Here is a 17,800-nt window from a genome sequence, read left to right as displayed (position 1 = left end):
ATCTAATAAATTGTCATTGTGGTTTTTTCTGAGTATCTGTTAGCAATAAATTAATCTGAACTTCAGTTTTTCATATTGGTGTGTGTCACATTATTGACATAAAGCAACAGTATGGAATTAGCGATGTGTAGACGAATCGACATTGGATGGATTCGCTTTCACTCCCATTGTTAACGATTCCAACTTGAGAAAGAGGAATGCATAAATGATGGTTTTATAGTCAACAAAATATTCTCTATCTGCTTCCACAACAAACAAAATCCTCAGCAACTTAATATCATAGCTTCAAATCAATAAAATGTTCAATGTTTCTTTAACTTCACAACGAAATTGTAATCAGTCTGTGCCAAAAGGATATTGATAGATTACTTTTACAGCAGGCTTCGTAAAAGACCAACACCATCTATCTGTATACATTTTCTCAGAACATGTTTTTATGTCTGGCTGCCAATTATAAGCTCGGTATCAAATGATAGTAAATTCATTTAACTTCAGCAATGTAGCTGTCATATTTGAAACTCTGATAATCATCGTACAACAGCAAATCACAGTTTGAAGTAAAGAATTTGAATTTGGTTTCATCGCAAACGAGTTTTTTCCTACAAAGAATGCCATTTTTTCTCTCCTTTTTTTATAATTATGTTTTGAAATTAATATCATTTTAACCATCTTGAATGTCTTTGTATAATTAATTTTTTGTAATTTACCACGGTAGTTTTACGTGTAATTATGTTTCGCGTATTTCGGGAGAAAGCACGAGAATTGATTGGTGTAACAATGTGTCGTGTACATGTATATTTGAAATAGAACCACAAATGAAAAGGCCAGTGGGCTTGGACACACGAATTAATTCGAAAATTAGTTTGTGTTGTGTATTTAACCTAGATGAAGTTTGAAAATATTTCTATAACGATACTATACTACATAACATTTCAAAGTACAAATATATCGCCTCACTATAAAGCCTTGTGTTGTGTATTCGCTTCTTGAAGGCTTATTTAGGGGTGTTTAGCTAAATCTTACCATACCTTAAAACAGTGTTTTCCCTTGTTGGCCATAGGCTAGGAGAGTCCCACATGCAATCCCCCCCCCAACCACCAAACCAATATTTTTCTGAAGCCTTATGACCCACTGATCACAAATCAAAGTGTTTAATTGCATAATTTTGGATAAACTTCCGATTATGACGTCATCAAGATGGCCGCCATCTCGAATTTCACTAAAAAGTGAAAAATAGTCATAACATTGCCATTTTCAACCGAATTAGACAAATGAGGTATCAAAATGACCACAATAGAACAACAAGTACATAATCCAATATATCGTAGGAAAATTTTGAACATGAAAATGGATTATGTTAGGAAATTTTGAAGTCCCACTTAGATATTCTTTTTTTGTTATTCTTTTATTTTTCCAAAGTGTCATTTCATCAATACAGTAAATAAATATATAATAATTACACGCAATCATACATACTTCCTCACCAACATTTTCTGTAATTCTGTAATAATTACTAATTCAATTTACTCACTGTGACATTCTCTCACTCTATCATACTAGGTTTAAGATAAAAAAGAAAAGAAAAAGAAAAAGAAAAGAAAATACCTTAGAAGACATGTACATGTATATAAAATACTTTGAGGACAAGGATATATACAAAAAGAGCATCCATTCCGAGACACATACATAATGTACATACACTCACACAAACTTTCATAATCACACACACCAAACACACATAAACAGATAAGAAGCAGAAGAAGGAAAAAAAGGAGGAAAAGAAGAAGATGAGATATGACAATATGCAATACAAGTATAAAATTATTTCATTAAGCTAAAACTAATTCAAAAAGTTGTGTAATTATCAAGAACTGGGCGGATGATAAACTAGCAATATGTTTATTATAAAACCATATATAACTATATTTTAGTCAAATTTTATTACTTCTCTTCGTAATTAAACTAATAATTATATATGTAGCTATGTCAGAAACTGGGGTTTACACAAGAATTTTATTTAAATTTCATGAAAAAGTTTGCATGTACACATTCGAATGGGGAAAATATTAATTTTTTATATATATACACACATTGCCTTCAAATGCTTAGTCAAGAATCTGTATTAATTTATTCCATTCAGCTAAGAATTTAGTTTTTTCTTTTTCCCCTGTGTAATTGATGATGATATTTTTTTGATTTTAATATAAATGCAATATAGTAGAGAATTAATATTTGATGATATGTGTTGGTATCTACATCCTTATATAAATATTTTTTAAGAAGAATAATTTCGTTATCAATTTTAATGGCTGAACTATTAAAATCATTTAGATTTCCAAAAACATGGTGTTTTTTATTTAGTCTACATAGAATAAATAAAGCATCCAATAATCTGTCGAATCGTTGAAGAAGGTTTTTAACTTGATCACATTCCCAAAATGATTGTATAATAGATTCTCTCTCTGAGTTACACAGATTACAACAAGGATTGTCTAGCAATTTAACTTTGAACAGAAAGGAGTTTTTAGTTAAGATATGTTGCGAGATTCAAAATTGTAACCACTGTAGTCTTCAATTTTTTGAGATGCCCACTTAGATATTCAGCCAACTTTGAATTCAAATTTGTTAAAGATATAAATCGTCAATAGCCAATGTTATATTCAGGGAATTCTAAGACAACAAGAAACTGTAATGTCAGCGGTTTGGAACAAAATAACATTCATACACCAAGTATACGCACCCGGTGATATTTTGTAAAACAAATGATGGTATAACAATGATTCTCTTTTGCATCTCTATATATTTTTGTTGTTGTCGTTGTTTTTAATGATTGATAAGAGGTCAAATTACTGATTACGAATAATAGGTTGTTGTTGGGGAAACATGTTCGAGGCGTGAAGTCAAATATGAAAAATTTCCTAAAAAGATAACCATTTTTTAGTTTCACATATTTTTTCATTCCCTGCGTACAAATCTTTGCATATTTTGCATTATTTGGTCCTAATATTTATTTGTTGTTCTATTGTGGTCATTTTGATACCTCAATTGTCTACTTCGGTTGAAAAATGTCAGTATTATGACTATTTGTTCACTTTTTAGTGAAATTCGAGATGGCAGTCCTCTTGATGACGTCATAACCAAACACTATGCAATGTTAACATTGTTTTTTGTTTGTTATTGTTGTTTTTACTGATTGATAAGAGGTCAAATAACTGATTAGAAATAAAAGGTTGTTGTTGGGGAACACTTTTGCTGCGTGAAGCCAAATATGAAAAATTTGCTAAAAAATTACTGTTTTTGAACTTAAAATCCTATTTTTTCATTTCCTGCGTAGAAATCACTAAATATATTGGATTATGTGGTCCTTATGTGTACTTGTTGTTCTATTGTGGTCATTTTGATACCTCAATTGTCTACTTCGGTTTAAAAATGTCAATGTTATCACTTATATTTTTTCACTTTTAGTGAAATTCGAGACTGATGACCATCTTGATGATGTCATAACCGCAAGTTCATCCCAACTTATACAATGTTAACATTTTGATTTGTGATCAGTGGGTCATAAGGGTTCAGAAACAATATTGGTTCGGAGGTTTTGGGAAGGGGTGCATTTGTGACCCTCCTAGCCCATGGCCTATTGACACCGCTTCACTTTTGGCTTCCGGTTGAGCGGCCCCTATGAGGAAGGTTCTAGGTCCTGTTCCTTGGCCGAGATATACCATAGCTATACAAGTGGAAGTTTCTGTCCCTGTTTAACGCTCAACATACAGGAAATGGAACGACTGGGTTACCCGTTGTCAGTATAATGTGACCGGGTGGGTTGTGTTGTTGGGTGTCTTCGGCGGCATGCTTCAGTGATATAGCACTATAAAAAGGGCAACAGTTCCACTATACAATATACCACAGCCTCCCAAATTATATTTCAATAACACATGCTCAAATTATCGCATACAGAATATGCCGTCCTTAAATGGGGGATCAATCAATCGATCCTCGACACTCCAGAGGTTCCGATAAAACTGGAGGCAACAGAACAGAACAGGTAATTTAGTCCTTTGATGTACATCAACAGAGTTTTGTAACGGTATACTGTTGGTGGACTGTGTTGCTTTGAAGTTGGGCGTCGCTCTCTCTGTAGTCTTAAAAGAAATCTTTCCGAACCTGTGATTCAGACTTTTTTCCCCTGGGCTGTCTTCATGTTTACTATGAGAAAGTCCAGGGGTGTAGATATCATAAGTGATCGAAACCCCTGATGTATCGAGGATGCAATCGATCCTGTAAACGTGAACCATTTCCTAAACAATAATAAAGCTCATCGTATTCCACTGGTCAGTTCTCTCATAAATGCTCATATCTCTCAAGACTGGACAATCATGGAACACATCGCTGAGTTGCTTAATACTGCAACGGAAAATCTATTTCATAGCAGCAAGAAATATATGTTTTCTTAAGGGGAATAAATTATTTTGGAAAGCTTAATTACCTTTTTATAAATGGACACTGCGAGTGATTGCGACAGGCCATTAATTTCACACCGACACCCTACCCTCGATCAACCAACATTTCCTAGCTTAGGAGTAACTCACACGAATCGGAGAAATCTGAGGCAGCGCAGCGCAATAGAACGTAGAGTGTTAGGGAGTATGTCAATACACGTAGCAGGATTTACCGACGGGAAAATGTTATTTTTGATATCACATACATATTTATACACATTTGATAACAGTAACGTTATATATGACAATAGATATGTTGTTTATTTAAGATGTAACGAATTAAGATTGATTTATTTTTAAGTAAATAAGATGTACTAGATAAGTACATGTATTTATATCGCCGTTGTTCGTGACATTTTACTCCAGTTTGTACCACAGGCACTTGCAGGTTATTATATAAAGTTCCTTTAACAAGTCTAATGGTCTATTCTGTATTTTTATATTACAGAGTTATCTACCCTTTAGGGTACGTATTGATTGTGACGTCATGTGTTTATGAGCGTAACGTCATACTTTTCTGAGAAAACGACGTGAATTGCGCTCACAAAATAATGACGTAACAATCGATACCTACCTGCAAGGGAGCTAACTCTGTAACATGCAAAGAAGGAATAAATAGCCATATTCCGTTATACTTTTACAGCAGCTTTGAATATAAATAATCTGCAAGCACTTGTGGTTTGGATATGAATATATACATAATATGCATGCAGTTTTGGTTTGGATAATAAAAAAAAAGTTAAACATATGAACTTGTCTGGATAGAGTTTTGAACAAATGCCTTGATTACAGGTTCGAAACAGGCTATTTATTCTACTTCAGTTGCATTGGAGTCATTTGTCTTTTCACAGATTGTACAACATCTCTACCACAGACATTGAGACTAGTTATTACTTGAAATTCAAGAACTTTGGAACGGGATGCGTTAAGTGAAAGACTGTCATTCGAAGTCGTGATGTCAATTTCAGCAGTTTTGACTATTTGGGATCAAACAATCAAATCCAATTTGGGATCTGGTCTTCTTGCTATTCTCAATTATTTATCTTTGTTTCCATATCAATGTCCCGCGATATCATGAAAACATGACAATCCACACGAAAATAGCTGGTCATCTACAAATATGTTGGCAGTAGTGCAGACTTTGACGAGAAACTGACATTATGATACTACCCTCGGGAAAACATAAACCAGTATTGCATTGCTAGGGTAGACTTAAATGCATTCTGTAACCAAATAGCTAGAGGAACGTTTCTGTTAACCAACCATGCATTCCTTGCATATTTGTTATCAGATGTAACACAGTCCTACTGCGATGGACATTTTTGTATGCATGCAAAACGACAAAAAGGAAAAATAATATGTTTCACATTCAAATCTCTGAGACAGTGTATGGAAGTGTATATAATGTTGTGTGTATAATGACTTTGTTTTGGTTTTTACCGCAAAGACTACTCATGAGTTAAAAAAACCATGTGCTCGTACGCGTGAACTATACGAAGTGATACGTATGCAGGACATCCCTATATATTTACAGTTTGCACTGACATGGACTCAATAGTATAGCAAATTGTCACGCAAGTGTTAAAACTGAAGTATATCAAATCAGACTTCTTTCGTGATTGTACGTATAAATGTAAAACAGTCATAAAATATATAACAAATTAATGCAATAAACGTGAAATTCAAAAAAAAAAAAAAAAGAAGAAGAAGAAGACATGGACTCAATAACCATGCATTTTAGTATTATCATTATCAGTGTATAATGATAGTATAACACGTGCGGCGATTCAGTTGTTACTGGCCAATGGCGTAGCTATGCTGTGGGATACGTGGGGTCATGACCCCACTTTTGGCTATTAAAGAAAATATGCAACTGTTTCGATAATAGAGAATATTCATTTGCTTGAAAAACTGTAAATATAATGAATATATTTTTTATTTTGTTGAGGTTATGAGGGTATAATGATAATGGACACCGTGTAAACTGTATATAACCCGGCATTGCCGGGGTTCAAGGAATAATAAATAAATACAAAAGATGTACAGGTAGTTTAATTTTTTTTTTCTTTTCAAATAAATTTCATAGCTAGAGAGCATTCCTCAAATTCATCTCCGTTTATAAGGTTCTGACATATGCACCTCTCAACAAGAAACTCATGTAGTAAATTTATATTCGACAGCCTCTTCATTGAGAAGTATTTTTTATTTCCTTGTTCTTCAATGAATGTTTAAATATGCTCCACCGCTGACAAATAGTACTTTCTCTCAATAAAAAAACCACGAGCAGACGAATTAGTATCAGTTACAAAAGTTTCTTACTTTACACCGTTACCACCATGAAAAGTTTGAGCTTCTCACTTTACTTTTAGATAAAAATATTGAAAATAATTAATTGCATCCTGACAAAAATTCATGGCACTATGTCCTATATGGAATAAAGTACTGATTATGCATGCACCAAAAGCAAACTAAGTTATTTTAGTTTTTTTTTTTTTTTTTTTTTTTTTTATTTTAACTGGCTGGTCTAGGCAATACACTGATGTCGCCTGAGGCTGTATTGCATGGCTACCCATGCAATAAAGCCTCGTGACGTCACGGCGTCAACAAAATTTCTATTTCCACGGTAAAACTTTAACATTTTTTTTCACAAATTTGTCTGGTTTAACTAGAAAAGATGCAAACAATGGGTTTTTTGTTGAAAATATCACGTAATTTTTCATATATGGAAAATTGACTTCCAGTCGTGAATTTCTTCGAATTTTTATCAAAATGGGGGAATATTATAGTTGTAACATTGCAATAAAACGTCGAGGCATGAAAGAAAAATACTCTTTCATAAGTGGATATGAAGGATAGGGATATTCTATGGGATCACAAAATGTTGCAAAACCCTCGGCAAGCCTCGGGTTTTACTACATTTTGTGACCCTCGGGTAGAATATCCCTATCCTTCATATCCACTATGAAAAGTCTGATGTGCAGACGATTATGTAAGAGTTGTCTCCCTTTTAACCATTCGCAGCATGTTCAGGGGTTGATGTACTGTAAGATATGAACCAGGTTGACTTTGCTTTCCATATATATTAAACCCAAGGTACTGAAGTGAGCTGTACAAAATATATATATCTGTACTTTTGTCGAAGTCTTCGTGGATTTTGAATCTTCTAAGAAAGTACTACATCAATGTAAGGAAGCTAATTTAACAGCAATATCAGGTTTGAAAAATTCTTAATTTGATACAAGTAGTTATAGGCCTGTAAGTTTGAGAGTGTAAATGCAAGACACCATAGAAAAATTGATTCGAGACAGAATTGTAAATCTTATTAACATCGATGACTTGTTCAGTAATATACTTTTTGGCTTTATGCAAGGAAGGTCGAAATAAGTATACGTGTAATTACTAACTGTGTTAGAAGCACTTTTTGAAAGCATTCGACAAGGTGCCGACCCGTCGATTTATACAAAAACTAAACACATAATATGACATACTTGTACTTAACTATATTGAGGACTTCTTGAAAACTATAGAACACAGAAAATGAATAGAAAAGTATAAAATACCAATTCAGTTTAGAGCGGTATATGACATGGTAGTCGGTACCATTGGGTAAACAGTCCGTACAAAGCTTATTGTGTAGGTATACTGGGACGAAATATCGTTTTTAATTGACGTAGCAATGTGTAGAAAATGTATTGGATCTGAAGTACACGTGGTACAAAGGTCATCCAAACATGACCCCTTATGGGATGTTGTCAGATCCTCTATTGAACGGAGTGGTTACAAAGATCTACATTTTAATCAGATTGTCATACATACTGTAAGCGGATTAACTGTAATTCGTGTCGTCAATATAAATAGGTATATGTACATTTCAAGTACAGGATGAATTACCTACCTTTTCCTTGTGTCTTATTATGTAATTTTATGATGGAGGAGAGGGCGTAACCAGATTTTTGTTAAAAAGATATCTAAGTTACGCGGATGACGTTTCAGCAATATGCTTAAAATTGTGTATAATACATGTACAAAGGAAAGATGGCTCAACATTAGCTAAGTAAAACTAATGAATAATAAATAATTAATTATAATATTTATTATTTATTAATTTTACTTGCTAAATAAATTATATTTTTGCTTTAAAAAAACTGCAACTACTGAATAATTTTTTTTATTCTAATGCCATTATGATCAATCATGATAACAAAATAATAATTAATATGTATGTATATGTTTACATATTGCGATAAGTTGGTGAACTTTGAAGGGAGAGAGGGAGGGAGAGAAGGGGTGAGAGAGAATGAGGAAGTGAGTGGGAGTGAGGGAGTGAGTGAGTGAGAGGGGGAGAGAGTGGAAATGAGTGAGGGTGTGTGGGAGTGAGCGAGGGTGTTAAAGAGGATAGTATACGTTTTCGGTTATGTGGTAGTCTAGGCATATATATATAGTAATACCAGTTGTATCTGACTTGGCTTGCCCAATCTTCGTCTTCTTATCCAGTTAGAGTTAGCTCCCTTACTTCAAGAGATTAATACGGAATTTAACTCGCGACTGACGATAATTCGTGCAGTAAGCCATTAACCATCAAAAGAAGAAAAAAAAAGGTTGTCATGTGAATAGATGGTAATTTGCACTAAAGGAAATAAACCGCTACATTTAAAGTTTTATGTTGTTACCATGGCAACACAGGTTGCAATTATGTTTTGCAATTATGTTTTCTATTCATGTGCAATTAAAATCCAACACAGAAGGCATTTACAATATCACGCATAATGTAATTTTATCACATAATTGAATCAGCTATGTCATATGAATAAATATATATAAATATTGCAAGACGCATGTGTAATAACTGACGTCATCATTGAATGCATTATTGTCTCGATGGTATGAATTCGACATACATGACGATTTCGATCGTCTTACATGAACATAGCTACAGAATTCAAAGTTATGCATATTTTTTTCATTGAGGTGCTAGTTATGTAATAAATAAAACCGTATATTCTTACATAATCCATATATAACATACCAAATTATTGAATTCCCCTAAGAAACCTCATTATAGAGTCAATGTTATGTGATAAATAAAATCTTACACTCTAGGCTACGTAATCCGAAGATAAGCGTGCTCTTTAGTCTAGATCCAATATCACGTTTAATCACATCTAAAATACCAAATTACAGAACTTTTAGGGATTCTCTAGAAATTTTATTGTTGCTGATTCTTGTCTAGGACTCCGCCCACGTGCACTATGGCCAATCGTTGATACCCAGGTATCGGAATACCTGGTCGTGCACGCGAGAATGTGCCATTATTCTTACCTATCTCTACCTGTGGAATCAGCTAATGCAACGTGAGAAAATCGATACGGGGTGCAGGGTGTCGTCGGTGACAGTGAAAAGGACAGACATCCTCACACAGTGAGAATACCTATACAGCGAAAAGGAGTGTCAATTCAAGAATTACCTACACGGAGTTTCCATTGTTGCCAAGTAAGGATATATTTTATTAATATTTTTAAAATATTCACGACAGACCTAGACAATAATATATTTATACATTAATGGAAACGGTATGAACCTATAAAGATCACGTATTAATGTTTAAAGATACTTTGTCACTGGTAATATTCGTGAGACGATATTATCTGGACAGTGACATTTTTGTTTGCAAAACTCTTTAAAAATGACGTGATGTGATTATCCTCTACAGCTGTTTCCAGATCAAAACTTTCTTAATAACATTAATTATATATAATTGTCCTGCTGTAAAAAACAATCTCTCAATTTTGTCCGTAAAAATAACTGTCATAACTGTACCGAATATACTACTCTGAACCAACTCGCTGTGACCTACTTTGGCGCGGTTTTTTTTCTGTCTAGCGACGTTTTTACGGCGGTTTAATTTCGCAATTTACAACTGTGACGCTATTATTACACAGACAAAATATCTACAGGTCAATTTCACCCGAAACTTTGGTCAATTTCAAGCTTCAAGTCAACTTCGCCTGGAAATAAATCCTCTTGCGAATTCATTTCAAAATCTTCATATGAATTTTATGTCAATTTCGGGTCAATTTCACATGCAAAAAACATTTTATGTGAAATTCAGGACTTGACATGAAATAACTGTTTTTGCTCTTTTCATATATTTGACCTGAAAGATTTCACCAGAAATTGACCTGAATTTACATCTAGACATTATGCCTGCGTATAATTAAGTGTTATAAAGATTAATTTATTTAACGACGATCTATTTCCGTGAATTTTAATCATTGTGAATATAAATCACACGCGAAAGGAAGTGGGTCATTTTCACTCGCTTTCATTGTTTGCATTTCCCTAAAAGATATGATAGTTTTATCAGGGCAGAGACCGCTTTTCGAATTTTCAGGTGGCAAAATGGTAGAGGGTTTATATTCTATTTCAACATTTCCACGAATCAGTAATATTTAAAGATGCTCCATCGCCGACAGAGCAGAAACGATACTCATCATTTGAACAATAATTGATATTTAATCATGTATATAATTGTCTAATCAACACAAAAAATAATATAAAATGAGTTATTTTGCTTTTGGTACATACGCAATCAGTACTTTATTCATAATGTCGCGTAGTTTTTTCTAGACGCAATTTTTTTTTTTTTTTTTTTTTTTTTGTATTTTCATCTTGAAGTAAAATAAGAAGCTAAAACTTTTCAATGGTGGTAATGGTGTAAAGTAAGTAACTTTTGTAACTGAAGAAAAATACTAATTCATCTGCTCCTGTTTTTGATCGAGAAAACATGTTATTCGTCAGCAATACCCGGGCCCGGCACCATAAAACTTTCTTAGACAGATTTTTTACTCAAGCCTACTTGAGTAAAAAAATCTGTCTGAGAATAGAATTATTTTTATACATATTCCTTTAGCTGCATATTAAGAAATGTGGACCACGATATAGACAAAACAATATTCGTGCGAAAACTAGGTGACGACCTTACTTTACCGTTTAATTTTAAGAAGTCCAATTTTGTGGTTTCATATACCGGTCAAAACGAGTCAATATACAACCATCTTTCAATTACATCGTACACGTGAAACTTATCATTTTGAAATTGAGCTCGGGGTCAGCTTTACATGTTTTCATATTATTTAATGTAAAAATTTAGAGCGACAGGTACATGTATTGCTATATTAAATGACTGCATTATTGATTCTCTGCTTATTGATGATTCTGGGTATTGGATTATTGTTATTTTTGTAAACATGATGAGATGAAATGCTGCCCCTTGGCAAACACCATCAGTTTTATCAATATTGTGAAAAACTAATTAATTCCTGCTAAAATGTTATTGGAATAATGGGGATTTTTTCAAACATGATAAGAAAAAATGCTGCCCCCGGCATACATCATCAGTTATATCAATTTTGTTAAAAACCCATTGACAAATATGACTTGTTTAACCACTTTTGTGCAATACTCGTATAGCGATGAAACCAAGCAGGAAAGCATTTGGTTGTAATTTTATATCGCATTCCACAGCATTGTACGTTTTGTTTCTATTTAACATACAATAATTTTTTTTTCATACCAAATCTGACTTTCTGAAAAGTCATAACTTTTTTCCTCATACCATACCAAAAGAATGGCGCGAAACTCCGACGTTATCGTGACGTCACAAGTTGCGTTTTGATTCGCGCCCCATATAATATATTCCTAGAGGAATTGCTCCATACAAGCGTGGTTAACATAAAAGCGAAATCCAATCCCTATATGAATCCAAAATGACCACCGAAAATTTCCCCTCGTGTGTAGGCCTGAATGTTGAAGAATGGGGTATTGGTATATTTTCACATATGTGTTACCTTAGAGATATTTTGTACTTTGTTCGGGCTCCCTTAGCAAAAAATATTTCACATCCACTTTTCGATAATACTTTGAGGCTAAATTACAAAGCTAACGTACTGTAGACAATTATGAAAATGATCTCTGTCTAAAGCCACCATAAATACAAAACTGAAAGTGTCCTACTCAGCCTTCAGCATGAAGAGATTGGGACGACTAGTTTACCTGTTAAGTTGTCAGTATAATGTGACTGATCGAGGTGTGCTTTTGAGTGTCTTTACTAACATCCTTCAATAAGGTAAAAAATAACCAACAAGTAATGTGATAAAAGACCAGTTTAAAATGAATTTTATTTTGAAAGAGTTTTAACAAAGTCTTATTTTAATAGCGTTCTAAGTATTATTTTTACCTAAAACCACATTTCACTTTAAAAGTGTTCAAAATCAAATTTATATTTGCAATGGTAACTAAATGAATGGGTTGTGAAAAAGTGTAAACCCTGCATATTTGTTTTACTAAAGTGAGACTTATTCTAAATACATTATGTGTTCAAAATTAGAATACATCAAATATTGAAAGTAAAGTCAGAGTCCTTCAGCGAAAGGAAAATTCATGATATTTTTTTGCATGCTTTACGGATTAAAACAAACGGGAAGCCCTAAATGACCTAAGCTATTAGTAATGTTTACAAGTATTTACTGTACACGAAGAGGTATTTACAGCAGATATACTAATCGTAACCCGCAGCCTTGACCGATGTGTTGTGATGCATCCTGTGCCCTTCATATGTTATATCGAAATAAATTCTATCAATCACACCGAAAGAGCGTATTAGTATTGATTTAAGTAAATGTTAGTATAAATGTGTTAGAATAGTTCTGGTAATGTGATTTGAGCCTCGATATAGATACTGTTAATCCGTGACATAAATCTTGGTCACAATAACTGAAAATCAGTAATATAGCAACTATCGACAGCTTAAACACAGTAACCAAATCTATATAATTAATTTTTATTTGTTTTCATTGTAAATCCAAAACTCCGATTGGCAGATTCTTTTTCTTCATATACTATGAAGAAAAAATCTGAGAATGTCGCGAAAATCCGGACGTAATCATGGCGTCACAATAGCGACTTCGATGTTGCGTATTGATTTAGAAAAAAATAATCCATTGGAAAATCAAAAGAATTGTACGTTTGAACGTATTTTGTGTTATCAAGTAGTCAGAAAAATAATTATAAGCATTGATGTTACTATTTTTTTTTTATTTCATCGGGGTATGATATAAATTTTGTTGTCAAACTTTTGTGAGAAGCCGCTACACGGATTCGCACAGTTTGCAAACAAAATTTCTTTCCTACCCCGATGAAGTTAAAAGATAGTGACATCAATATGCTTAAGTAAAGTTGAAAAAAATTTCTTTTGAGCACAATAACCCTCAGATATATATTGTTAGTATATAATTGTATTACGTAAGGTCGCTCTTGATCTAATCATGCAGTCATTGTGTAATATTTCGTCTGCTCGTTAGAGACTATAGTCAATTACTGTGTTATCATTGTGTCTGATTAGGGTTTGACGGCTTAAATATGAAAGATGAGATCTATTCAATTGAAATATGAATAAAAATGTTTTAAAACTTTTTAACAAAGGTGGTTTGATTGTGTATGTGCTCAGGTAGCGACCACGTAGATGTCAGGCCTTTCTCAAAAAATCACAAAAAAGAAACAAATACGTTTATTTTGGAGGGACAGTTACATGTAGTAGTGCTTAAAGTGAACAGTCGGGCAAGGATGGCTAAAGTCGGTAAAAATGTGTGAATGTATCCAGTATAATTTCTTATGAAATGGAAAAATAAAATCTCTCGTAAAAATCTGTCTGCGTACGAAGAAATTAATTAAAGTATGGGAATTCTAAAACGTCCTCCGGCTCACTATGTCCGTGGGTTACATTTTCACGCAGCCTCGCTTTCAACTTTTCTTTACTTTAATGGTCAGAACTGGGAAACTAAGCAGAACTTGACCGTCGTATTAATATGTGAGAACTTTTGGAAGGCCAATGAACGCATTTAGACTGGTTTTCTTTGCCCGACTATTCACTTTAACTATTAAAAAATTAAATATCTTGTATAAATCTAATCTACCGCAAGGCCCTGAAAGATTAGTAAAACATTCTATGGTTAGCAAAAATACATGTTACATAAATACTATATATCACAGACAGTAATATTTCTATCGCATCAGTCCATTGAGGATACGTAGCAGGCTGATAGCGTGGGTAACCTGACATCAGTCCATTGAGGTTAGCAGGCTGATTGCGTGGGTAACCGAAAATGCATCAGTCCATTCCGGATAGTCCTATAAAAAGATACTTGTTTCATAAATCAATGATACATAATTACTACACCATTAGCTACATGAACAAATAAACACTAAATATGTTTCCCAGTCAGCGTTAAAGATGGTATTGTTTCATTATCAAAAACAGGAGCAGACGATTAAGTATATTTTTCCTCAGTTACAAAAGTTACTTACTTTACACAATTACCACCATTTAAAAGTGGTATGACTACCATATATGCATATATGCCATGATAGCAAGGAGTGAAAATTACCAGAATATATAGCATAACATAAAAGAAAACCGACAAATGTTGCACTTTTGATATTCAATGTTTATACAAAAAATACAAATATTGCACTGCAGTTAGGGCGTTATCATTGTAACTACTGTATTTATTTTGCATGTCGTAACAGACGACTAATTTTTGAATATTACCTTCTATATTCTTCCTAACTAACTTTATATTTTCTAACGTCACCCGTGACATCCCCTAACTTTTGGCATCTTGTTGAGCGTTTGCCCCTTTGAGGAAGGCTCTGGGTTCTGTCCCCTGGCCGAGACACACCGATGAGTAGTTTTTCCACCTGCTTATTGCTCAGTATACTGGAAGTGGGACGACTGGTTCGCCCGTTGTACGTATAATGTGGCCGGATGTGGTTGTGTTGCTTTGAATCTTCAGTGATATAGCACTATAAAAAGGACAACGGTTCCATATAACGCGAATATACCACAGGCTCCCAAAACACTCACTATAAGACCCTGACTGTTAATTTCGTTTAATCAAACAAACAATTAAAAAAACATATGTACTTTTGACATTAAAACATTTTACATCGTTTTCAAATTTGAAATTCAAAGATTAAATAACTAGTATAATGTAGAACTGTTGATATTCAACATATACAATGTAACTAGTACGGGTTAGGTTTTTGGGTTTGGGTTTGAGTTTTGGGTTTGGTTTTCGGGTTTGGTTTTGGGTTAGGTTTTTGGGTTTGGATTTTGATAGCTTAATGTTCTATTAACAGCCAGTGTCAAGTAAAGACGTGCCAGATTTGTTGTTAAAGGACCCAGAGAAAACCCAACGACAGCAGTCAGAACCTGGCGATTGCCCCACATGGGATTCGAACTCCCGACCCTGAGGTGGAGGGCTAGTGGTAATATGTCGACACACCTTAACCACTCGGCTACCGCAGTCCCTAAATAAGTACAAAATTAGTGCTTTTGGTTGATAGGTTTAAACAACTATGGGCAATTTCTATTTGGCTTTTGATATTTCAAAGTACATTTCCACCTGCCTCTGTATAAAGAGCACCACTTCCTAATTATGTTAATGGTATATATTTCAACACATTCCATCTACACAGCCGTTGGATGACCTTGTTTATTTAGCTGACGACAGTCGGTACTATCACCTAATTAGGCTAACGAGCAAGGCTAATTATATTTTGTCACCTGGCTTATGACTACCCTAACCTAAATATATAGCCCATAAACGACAGTTATATTATCATAACATACAAATATTGACTTTTTGTAGGTTAATACGAGGAATTGTTAAATCTGAGAAAGGTGATATTCCCCGAGGCCGAAGGCCAAGGGAAATATCACCCTTCAAAGGTTTAACAATTCCTCGTATTAACCCACAAAAAGTCAACAATTGTTTTGTTGTATGAAACACAGGCGTCTGCTTCTGGTTTGATAAAAGTATAATAACCTACCCCTACTTTATATAGTACGGGTAGGATATTTTATTTTTCATAAACCAGATGCAGACGCCTGTGTATGAAACGATACAATGTTACAAATTTTGCTACTTGAATCAATTTTGAAGCATGGACAGCGCAATGACTATTAAACAAAAAATATTTAAAAAAAATCTTCATCCACGTATCCTCAGTAGGTACTTTTAGTACTTCTGTTGTACTTTTTCACAATATAACTTTCAAACAGACATGTATCACTTCATTTAAAATGTGTTATCTTTTCTAATCCTACCTCACTTTTGTCTGCCATGTTAGCTTTGGCTAAATATTGTCCGATGATTGGCAATGCTCTATTTTGATTGGTCAAAAATGTGGAAGAGACAGGGAATTCCCTGTGTCTATTTATAGCCAGGTTACCGGATTTGCAATGTCAACCTCTGAACAGGTGTTCATCGGTCTCAGGTTGACATTGCATTTTGTCAAGACCTGTCCGAGCGGTCTAGACCAATCAGAAAACGGCAAAACTCACAGTCATATAACAATAATAATTATTATAATACTTTTATTGATAGAAGGTACATGTAGCTCAATTAGCTACAAGAGCTACTATGATCTGTACAATAATCCTAACACTTTTGTTACGTTTAAAAAAAAGCTGTTCGATGTACTTGGTAATAGGGGGAAAATGGACAATGGAATATAATATAACAAAGCAATTATGTAAATGAGCAGGTAATACATATAGTAACAGGGAGTACACTCAGGTTATTAGGTGATAGAAAGGTGTCCGAGAAATGGACGAAAACATTAGCATCAGTCATGTAAGAACACAACTAGATGTTTACCCCAAATTGCCATATCTAATTTAGGTCACTCGGTCATAACAAGGTATCCAAGAAATGAATAAAACATCAAAATCAACACTATGAGAAATAACTCGATGTTTCTACCCGATTACCTTATCTAAAAGACATCTAATGATGTTAGCTTTCTTTTTGATGAATAGTTGTCTGCAATTGGAGTTAGGGTTTGATGTGAATCAATTACTTCATTAGGCTCTATAGGTCCACGACAGCTGATGCGCTGCTACACATTGCATCACTCAATCAGCCCATTCAAACCCAACCACCGTTACATGACTGACGTAATCACGTGTTAGGTCTCATTTTGATAGTGGACTTCTTTCCACTAACAGAGCATTAACACAATACCGTAAGTCATCGTATTGTTACCGTCATTGATATGTTCTGACAGTTTAATGCGCAAATTTTAGAAAAAAATGTTAAATCAAATATGCTCTGAAGGCCAAATCGTTAAACTTGGAAACAGCTTTAATTTGATTTTCTTCTTTTTAGATCGAATCTCGAAAATTTAAATCGACTGATATGATTTTCTACCCTGACGGACAGAGATATCTGCACTTCCGGTAA

The sequence above is a fragment of the Argopecten irradians genome, chromosome 15, assembly GCF_041381155.1.
Source record: "Argopecten irradians isolate NY chromosome 15, Ai_NY, whole genome shotgun sequence".
NCBI lineage: Eukaryota > Metazoa > Mollusca > Bivalvia > Pectinida > Pectinidae > Argopecten > Argopecten irradians.
The sequence above is the reverse complement of the archived record's forward strand: the minus strand, read 5'-3'. Positions refer to the sequence as shown.